This window comes from Contarinia nasturtii, unplaced genomic scaffold, assembly GCF_009176525.2.
Source record: "Contarinia nasturtii isolate CC-2019 unplaced genomic scaffold, AAFC_CNas_1.1 Cnas_scaffold_745, whole genome shotgun sequence".
NCBI classification, from domain to species: Eukaryota; Metazoa; Arthropoda; class Insecta; order Diptera; family Cecidomyiidae; genus Contarinia; species Contarinia nasturtii.
The window spans coordinates 2,412,965-2,422,779 of NW_022198093.1; the positions used below are offsets into that span (position 1 = coordinate 2,412,965).

The 9,815-nt window shown below is 31.6% G+C and overlaps 1 protein-coding gene and 2 long non-coding RNA genes across 11 annotated transcripts in view; 1 reads left to right on the plus strand and 2 right to left on the minus strand.

The window, feature by feature from the left end:
• Positions 1-9,815, plus strand: part of LOC116341770 (calcium/calmodulin-dependent 3',5'-cyclic nucleotide phosphodiesterase 1-like) — an 83,106-nt gene that overhangs the window by 38,844 nt on the left and 34,447 nt on the right. The gene's annotated exons all lie outside the window — the stretch shown is intronic.
• On the minus strand, positions 1,694-3,806 carry LOC116341771. The gene is made up of 3 exons (XR_004201189.1): positions 2,924-3,806; positions 2,187-2,336; positions 1,694-1,978 (listed from the first exon to the last, which is right to left on the minus strand). It is a non-coding gene; the product is annotated as an uncharacterized LOC116341771 (long non-coding RNA).
• Positions 4,236-5,957, minus strand: LOC116341772. Its single transcript, XR_004201190.1, has 3 exons — positions 5,804-5,957; positions 4,639-4,809; positions 4,236-4,546 (listed from the first exon to the last, which is right to left on the minus strand). It is a non-coding gene; the product is annotated as an uncharacterized LOC116341772 (long non-coding RNA).

Consider the following 9,815-nt stretch of genomic DNA (forward strand, 5'->3'; position numbering starts at 1 on the left):
CGTGACGACCATTGAGCTGCAGTGGGCGTCAAGATCATTGTCGGTACGTTGGGGTTAGTTTGTAGCCCAGTGACATTGTTGTGGTCAAAGATTGCGCCACCAGAAAACATAACAACGTCTTTGCTTGGAGGATATAGCGCAGTGTCGAGTGGTTTCCAATGAATCAAATCCGAAGATATTGCATGACCCCAATGTTGTTCCACTGTTTTTTATAATGATAAAAAAGGTACTAAATTGCATAAATCGATTATATAAAATTCTTTGGTTAATTATTGAGTGTTCTTACTTATGACCTTTGTTGAATTCGGATGATGTTGATAGAAGAGATGATATATGCCATCTTCATAGACTAAACCATTTGGATCGCTTATCCATCCTTTTGGAGGGGTATAATGTAATTGAGGTCGATATACTTCATCATAAATCGCACTAGAAATCGAAACCATGCAAAACACGATAAGAACAATATCGATTCGAAACATTTCGTTCTAATTTTCTCGTTAAACAATCTATAGTTGATTTTTGAAAACTTTGTTTATTGGAAAGTGAAAATGCTTCGTTTTTTTTCTATCACAATTCGCATTGACAAATTGAATTGAACTAAAAGTAAAATATCCAATGAAGAGTCAAAATGACCAACAGTATTCACAACAAATTAATATTTAAAAAAAAGTATATCTTTGGTTTGAGTGAATTTGAATTTATGGTATATGGCTATTATCACAGTGGAAGATCTGTTTTGACTGTTCAGCAAATGTGTTATTTATAGTCTTTATTCAGTATTCATCTATGAAGACTTTTATTATCACAAATATCTCTTTTTTTACTCCCCATATCATTTGATTGCCAATGAAATGATAATTACCCAAGTAAAAAGAAACATCTGTATCTGTATTTTTATAATTACTTTTATGATGATAAAAAAACAGATACAGATGTTTCTGCAAATCATCACCAAAAAGCATTCAACGCAAATATATTTGGCAATCGTATTACTCAATTCGGGCAAAGAATGACAAGAAATTAAAGCACAACAATTTAACAACGTTTATTATTCAATTAGAATTGAATTTTATAACATTATTTTATGATAACCAAAATTACCATGGGATTACCAACGAATATTATTTTGTTTGAATTTTTTCTGTGTTCCAATTGAATAGAATACGATGATATGGTATATTATTATGCGGATTTTCTCTCAAAAAGACGCCAACAATTGAGATAAACGTAAAAAATGAGATGAGATGGTTATGATTTAATGATCTTATATTATTTTGATCATTACAAGAAATTTTCCATTCCTATAATTCACAGTATTCAACCAACAATTCTTGGTTAACTTGATTTTTTTCTCAACGACTCAGTGAAAACAACGATACTAAAATTAATTTTAACGCCTAATACAAACCTTATGATGATCAAATATTTGGCCATTCTTTTTCCTATACGTTTTTGTCATCATTTTTGAAGTGTAATCTTTTTGCTTGAATTCAAAAAAAATTTCGTTCTTCATCTTCGGCCGAAACAAAATCTGTACTTGGATTGAATCTATGCCAAGAAAAATTGTATTTTCAAAGATTTCAAGGGGTTTCCCTCGTAAATAAATAAATACTCTTTTTATTACTATTTTATAATGCCAATTACCTACTCTATGTTTGTTTTCAACTTTTACAACTTTTAGTGTGCTTAAGATATAAAATTGGGAAACAGTAAGAACCATAAGATGAATAAATAAAAATAGTTAAATCTAAAGCTACATATATTCGGTATATATTACAAGCACTTATCTCGCTAATTGCTCCGGTAATTGATGAGTATTCAGAAAATTAAATACGCAATGTATATAGCGGGCAATTTGTGTTCAAATTTTGGTAGAATTCCCTTGCTATTTTAACTTTATACTCATGTAAGAGGCGCTTTCAAAATGATTGCGGTGTATTTTCCCAAAGTAATTTCAGTCGCTTTCACTGTTCGCCTGCAAATGAAATAAATATAAAATAACAAGTTTGTCTTGTTACCAACGAATGGAATAAACAAAATAATAAAAGCACCATGCATGCTATTCGACAAAATATTGACCATATTTTGACAGCTGTCGACTTTTTCGACTGTGTTTGTTTTTTCGATGCAATTTTAAATATGGCACTAGAAAAATTGACAGAAAAACATTTAACAACACTTACCCTTTTACCAAACATGAGTCTGTGCTTACTGCTGCCAATTCGAGTTCCTCGGGGATATTTTTGCCAAGTTCACTTTAAGTCATATCAATTCGTTGTTCGAGATTCCCGAAATTGTTAAGCACCCAGTTTGTGTCACTATTTTCAAGCTCTCTGAAATAAAACAATAAAAAGTGTTATCATATATAGGTCATGAGCACTTTAGTTTAGTTTTGGAGGTGTGTAGCACACATCATAACACCATTTTTTTTAGTCAACAATGATGTTTACAAGGTGATAAATACCTAAAATATGCGAAAACATTTTCATTCAAAGCTTGTGAAGTGTATGAACCGTATGCAAACGTATCTCGTTTACGAAATTCAACCAATTCCTTGTAGAAATTTAATGTGCTGCGCGGAGTTTTTCTCTGTGACGCTACGTTCACATATTTGTAATTCGAATTGATTGGCAGCAGAGAAATCTTCCGATTTGCTAGGGATTTTTCACTGGAAAGTGAAGACCTTTTTTTTTTGCTAATCAACTTCAGAAATGGAAGAAAATCTTTAAAATTGCTAGGATTTTTCGCGAAAAATTCTTTCAATTTGCTAGGGATTTTCGTCAAAAATGTGATCTCCAAAAAAAAACGAAAAAATCACGTTTTGCTAAGGTATTTCGAGATAAAAATTCTTTCGATTTGCTAGGGTTTTTGGTGGCTGATGGGGGTCTACTTTGAATTGAATCTCGATCTCAGTACTCACTTTAAAAATTGGCGACAGCCAAGCTCCATCAATGCCCAATTCTTTCAAGCAGTCCAACTCTTGAATGACACCACGAATGTCCCCAATCCCATCGCCATCACTGTCTTTAAACGACCGCGGATAAATTTGATAAAACACACCATTTTCATACCAATTTATTTTTTGTTTTATGACTGCACTATGTTTCTCGTCCGTTGGCTGCAATGCACGTTTCTGCCACACAAACAAATTTAAAAACCTGCATAATTGAAATAACTGATTTTCCAGCAGCTCCCCGTAATCGTCAGACTGTAAGATAAAAAGTTGAAATGAGCGTTAAGTATTTAGCGGAAAACTTTCAGTCACATAAAAACGTTTAATTAATTTAAATGTTTGAGTTGTTTGGTACAATTTCAGTATAATTGTTGTTGATATAATTATTCACCTTCTTGAATAAACGGATATAAATTGTTGCAATTGAAGATCAAATGTTAGAATAACACCACAATTTTGCCCCTTTTATACCCAATTCATTTTCAAATCAGATCATTTAATATTTTGACATATCAATGAGATTATAAATTTTCTCAAGTGTTTATTATTTCATTCAAATAATTCAATTAGATTTACGCTCAAAAGTAATGACAACAAATTATTTGTTAATCGACATCAATTTTGGGGCGTCACAAGATATGAGTTGAGTGGTTTGTGATGAATATTGAAAAAGACATACATTTTATCACCCAATATGCGTTATTACGTTAAGCGACCTTTCCATTTACGTCGTAAATTTACGGTAATGCGAATCAAGTTTGGCAATACGAAGAATTAGATTTACGATGGAATCTTAAAAACCACATATAAGAGTGCCTAGACACTTTCTTTTTGTAAGTGCATATGATTGATTATATTGTAAGGCACTTAATTTGAGTGCTAATTAATCACAAACTAAAATAGAAATATTATTGGAGTAAATTGCATTTAGACTGTCTTTAGACATATACGTTTATGTATTCTATTTTGCTACAAAGTTATGAACGCGAATGATTGTTTTGGTTTCGTTGAAATTGATTGATGGACATCGAAGGGTATTTGCACGCATATGAAAGAAATAATAAACTTTTATCCGTCACAAAGTGATGTCGTTTATAAAAATAACAACAAGAATGCATCACTGTGTGGAGTCAGTCCATGCAATGCAGACGTATTATATAGATTGCTACACCATTGAATAAGTAAAAAAAGTTACAGTTTTCTCAATAACTTCAGACATAAATCAATCCACAACATTTTATAATTCGTTAATTGGCGGTTTAGTAAAGCCAACAGCTGTAAAGAAAGTCAAAAATTATCAGTAAGTTTTCTTAATAAATAATATAATCCGAAAGTTAATGAAGCATTGAATTCATGCCTTTTCATATAAAAATATGAAATAATTGGTCATCAATTTGATTTTCAGAGCTGAAATCTTCATTCATGAAGAATGCGCTGAGCGTCGTTCGTATGAACTGGGTAGTATAAAGTGTGTACTAATGTGAAACCAGGATCCTAATCTAAGCGCTTCGATTTGACATAATGTGCTTAGCAAACCGGTGTGTTGGTTCACAGGTGAATTCAACGATTTTATACGCTGATTTATTAAAACTTGAAAAATTAATAGAAATATTCAAAATATTAAAAACAAAAGGTCAATAACTATTTAATTTGCGATTTATTTTCATCAATCATATTCATACCTGACACTCAATTTGTTGACATTTTAATTTTTCTTCATCGTATCCTGTTCTCATATTCAAACCTATTGATATCTGGCCGTTGTTGTTCACTCAATATTCAATAAATTGTTAAACTGTTGTTGTGAGTGAACTTTTGGCTTCGCTTTTGGGCATTCAATACCCTGCAATTTTCTAATCAAGGATAAATATTGTTACAAAAATAATTAATTAAGTAATTAGCGTTTCTACGTTGTATCTTGACGATGGTTATTGGCTCCATATTTCAATGATAAGCCCAAAAATGAAGCATTTTTATCTATTAAATTGTTCAACATATACGTATATTTGTTTAGAGCTTAGCATTTAAGAGTACTCAACGTTTATTATAGGACCATATGTATAGTCATTGAATGCATATCTTTTATATATATGGTTACAAGCTGCAAAGTATTTATCTTGGTTGTTATTAGAAATTGTTTTTTCTTTTTATAATAAATGAAAGCTTCAAAGTCATTCGACCAATGAATATAAGAGATATTGAATACACTAGAGCATTGTCTTTAATAGAATGGTTTTCGTTTCATATAAATTTAGATCTTCTTTCCATATCTACAAACAGTCCATATTCAACGAACATGAAAAGACCATGAAAAGTGGCTTTTACTCGAAAAATAAGGTTAAAATCATGTTATGAACGATGCGATTAAAATTGAGAGTTTTAAAAATATGAGAAAAGTTTGCCCACATACCATACGAACATCAAAAACCAAAAAAGTTTTGGCCAACCAAAAATTAATTAAACGAGAAATTATTGAAACAAGCAATCGGTTAATCGATTAGATTCCTGTCGTGACCTCTTTACTACAACTTCCCAAAAGCAAGCAACAAATTGTGATATTTTTGTGAATAAGGTACTTTTCAAAAGCATGGTATTTTCCCAGAATGACATCAGTTGCGTTTATTTTGCAGCAGTAAAATAAATGAATAGCATTAGTTTTCGGTGTTCTTCATTTGGAGAACAGGTTGATTAAAATATTTCATCGTGTCAGTCAACTTTAACAATTGTACTTTTGCATGCTTCATTTTCATTTTCGATAAAACTTTACTCTTGGTTGTAGTGCATTGAAATTAGTGATGGAAAAGTCATTAACTTATACTTCTGTACGTAACATAAGTTTGTGCTTACTGCTGCCAGTTTGAATTCCTCAGGGACATTTTCGCCAAGTTTACTTTTAGTTAAATATCAATTCGGTGTTCGAGATCCCCAAAATTGATAAGCACCCGGTGTGTCATTGTTTTTACAAGCTCTCTGAAATAAAACAATAGAGAACGTTATCATATTTGCTTTTCGTCATTGAATTTGGGTTTGTGTGTGGTATACACTTTTAAACCTTTATCAGTTTGGAAGTAATTGTGATTTTATTACATATTTCGCCTGACATGAACGATGACATTTTAATTTAAAGCTTCTGAAGCGAACGAACCACAATCAAACGTATCTCGTTTGCGAATTTCTACTAATTACGGGTAGAAACTCAATGTGCTTCGGGAATTCTTACTACATTCACATCGAATCCGGTTATCCTTTTGTTGTGTAAAAATATTCGTTTTTGTACCTTGATTGTTAAACTTATCAAAAGAACCACAGAAATTTGACACCCAATTATTTGTTGTTCTTTTTACCATCCGCATAGATATAATAGTCCATGTAATTTTCTTCTTATTTCACCGAATTTTAAAACCACGAACATTTATCGGAACCTTTATTTGGCATGAAATCCAAAATGTTTTAAATATTTCTCATTAAGGAATGGAAACTCCTTTGTTGTTCAGGATATTTGGATCGATTTCACAGAAATGTTCGATGTCATAACCAAAGTCAGCCATTGGACTTGGTTGGAAAGAAATTCAGAATCAATTTTAAAAAGTTGTGCTTTTTCGTAAATTACAAAATAATTGCAATTTTTCTGTTTTGCTTTGGCACAGTTTCAAATATGAGATGAAAGTTTTTCGTAGAAAAGAATCCAGACGTTATATGTACTGAGCTGACTATTCATTTAGAATCCAAGAAAATGTTATTCACTTTTTATGTGATATTAATTAACATTTAAAACTTGCTTCGAAAATTGGCAACAGCCAAGCTCTATCAATATACTCACGATAGCACGAATATTTCCATTGAAGTTTTCTCTCACCTCTTGGATTTGGATCCACCGATATCGACTTTGTGATTTTCATTATCACCAGCTAGATATGATTCAGTTTTTACGAAATGTTTGATGAACTAAATTGATACTTATAATCAGTGTCGTTTCTTCTGTCGAAGTAAATCAATTTTTGACAAAAAAAGAAACGTTGTCCTAGATAATGGTGGGAATTTGTTTAGTAAAAGAGTATGAGTCGAGTGTTTGATAAACACTGCTTATAAGATGGCATTTAATGAATGAAAATGCCATTTCATATTTACGTAAAGCATTGAGATAATTTTTGGAAAAAAATAAAAAAAATAAGAAAATGATTGATTACATTGTAAAACAGTTAATTGTCACATAATTGATCTTGCCATCATAAATCGCTAAGTTGTTAGAATACCGTAAACAAAAATAATCGATTGAAATGTTTCTAAAATGTTTTTTTGAAAAATACTCATATAACAGATTTGTAAGCGTGTAAAAAACCAAAGCAAGTGGAAAGCAACATGTTTCATGTGCACAAATAAAACGCCTGTTGGCATGCAAACACCAAAAAAACGATAAGAGTTCAAAAGTTTGTATTTATAAGGAAATTCTTTTCAGAATACATCATAACATCATATTTTCTCAAAACGATTTCATTCGCATCTTGTGGTAATGAAAAAATGGAAAAATAGAAAAATATGAAGGCAATAGACACAAAATAAACCGAAAATTGAACAAATTACAATCTATCATGAAAATTATGGTTTTTTCACTCAATTTTTGCGATTGCATATTCGCGTGCTTTATTATCATTTTTGATGTGATAAAAATACATTGTAAATGTCATGTTGAAGCGATGTTACGTAGCATGAATCAAGCAAGCAGTAGCGTGAATGACAAGAGCAACACATTTGCATGTCTTCACGATTACCAAAGTTGATAAAAATCCAAAAAGTCACGCTATTTTTAAGCTTTCTGAAACAAAATGAAACAAACATCGTTGTCGAATTTTCGACTAATCTCTTTTTGATTCTGAATGCTAAAATGCGATTTTAATTATATGATTATGATTACCTAACGTATACGCAAACAGGTTCATTGAAAATGTGAGAGCGGTGTAACAATATAATATAAGACAACAATAACTTGGGGCTTTGAAAAGATCCTTGAAAGTTAATTCCCACACTGATGGTTTGTCGTATTTATTATCAAAAGTGCCGTTTCCAATTCCCGACTTATCGAAATTCGGAATGATTTTTCCTGAACGCGATCGGTCCAAAATTGATTCATAGTCTTTAAAGGAAATCTTCAATTCGTCATCTTTCAATATCAGCCAAATGTTTCTTCTTTTCACTGTCGGCAATTTTATATACGAACTCATTCGTGATATTAATGTTTTGCTTGTGAACTGGGTTGATTCTCAAAGATTTCATTTCACGAATTGGCAATGATGTCAGGCGAATTTGATCATTCACTGTTACCATTTTTAATTCTCTAGGAATGCCCATTTGTCCATTCCAAACGCTGAGATACGAATTTGCAGCATATTCACACCGTCCCATCCAATTAAGAAAAATACGTCGACCATCTGGCAATGTACTGTATGTAATGCCAGCTGAACTATCCGGTCCATGATCCAGCCATAATATTGTGTCTTTTGAGTTTTCATTCGTAAATTTTTCACCATCGTGGGAAACTATGAAGTTCTGGTGCACAGGGTTTTGATAGTCGGTAACAGTGATTATCATAACGTATTTTTCAACTTGTGTTCTGAAAAAGAAATTTTTATTCATAAAATCGAAAATTAAGCACATTTTTATCGATTTACCCATTGATCGTGACATTAAAAGGTAAAAGTGAAGGACATTCCCATCTTCCATTATGCGCTCCATCGAATTCTCCGGATTCACTCACAAGTTCCCATTCCAATAAATTACGCGAATTATAGATCTTGGTAACTTAATGATTAATGATTGTTCGTACTTTTTCCATTTGTTGTATTCGGATGATGTTGATGATATATTCCATTTTCATAGACTAAACCATTTGGATCGCTTAACCATCCTTTTGGAGGGGAATAATGTAATTGAGGTCGATATACTTCATCATAAACCGCACTGGAAATCGAAACCATCCAAAACACAATAAGAAAAATGTCGATTCGAAACACTTTGTCGGAAATAACTTAAAAAGTTTCAATCAAGTTAAAATTGAAGTACAATTTTTCTCATTACGAAATAATGCTATCAAGAAAGAAGGTGAATATTGACTAGATCATGTCATACATTGACATCAGTGATTTTATACAAAATTCATTCTTATCGGTAAGAAGAATGTCACCTTCTTTCCGCGATTTTCTCTTGTTCTGATTTTTCTAAATATAAAATTTGTGCAGTTACTAAACAGCAAAATCAATTATATAACACCATGATCTTTTTAGAACGACACATATTTTGATGTAATTATCATTGCACGCAGTGTGAACTACCAAAAATTCAATTACGTAATTTAAAAATTAAATGATATACATAATCTTTTACTCATTATATTCATTGCGTTATCATTGAAGAAAAAGATGACGTGGTTGATGCGCCCTAGCAAATAGAGTAGGTCAGTAGCAAGTATCAACTATTCTATTAAACAACTGTATTATTAAATTTTATTTATTATTTATTTTAATATGAGAAATACATTTTAACTTAAAGAAATAGGAATTAATATTTGCGTTTGCGTCCACGATTTTTAGTTGTCATTGTTCCAAATGCTTTTCATTTCATACACGTTTAGTTCTTTCAATTGAATCATAGACGAATTCGTAGCCGAATGAATTTGAATGTTCATTTTTGATGCAATGCCGTCTTCGGAAAAGAAAAGGGCGCTCATACTTGTTAGTCCCTCATCGGCATACATTTCGATTCCATTGGTGTCGATAATTATTCTCAATTTCAAATTGGAACTATTGCTTACTCTTGGGGCTTTGATAAGATCATAGAAATTTATTTTTGGAATTGACGGCCCGTC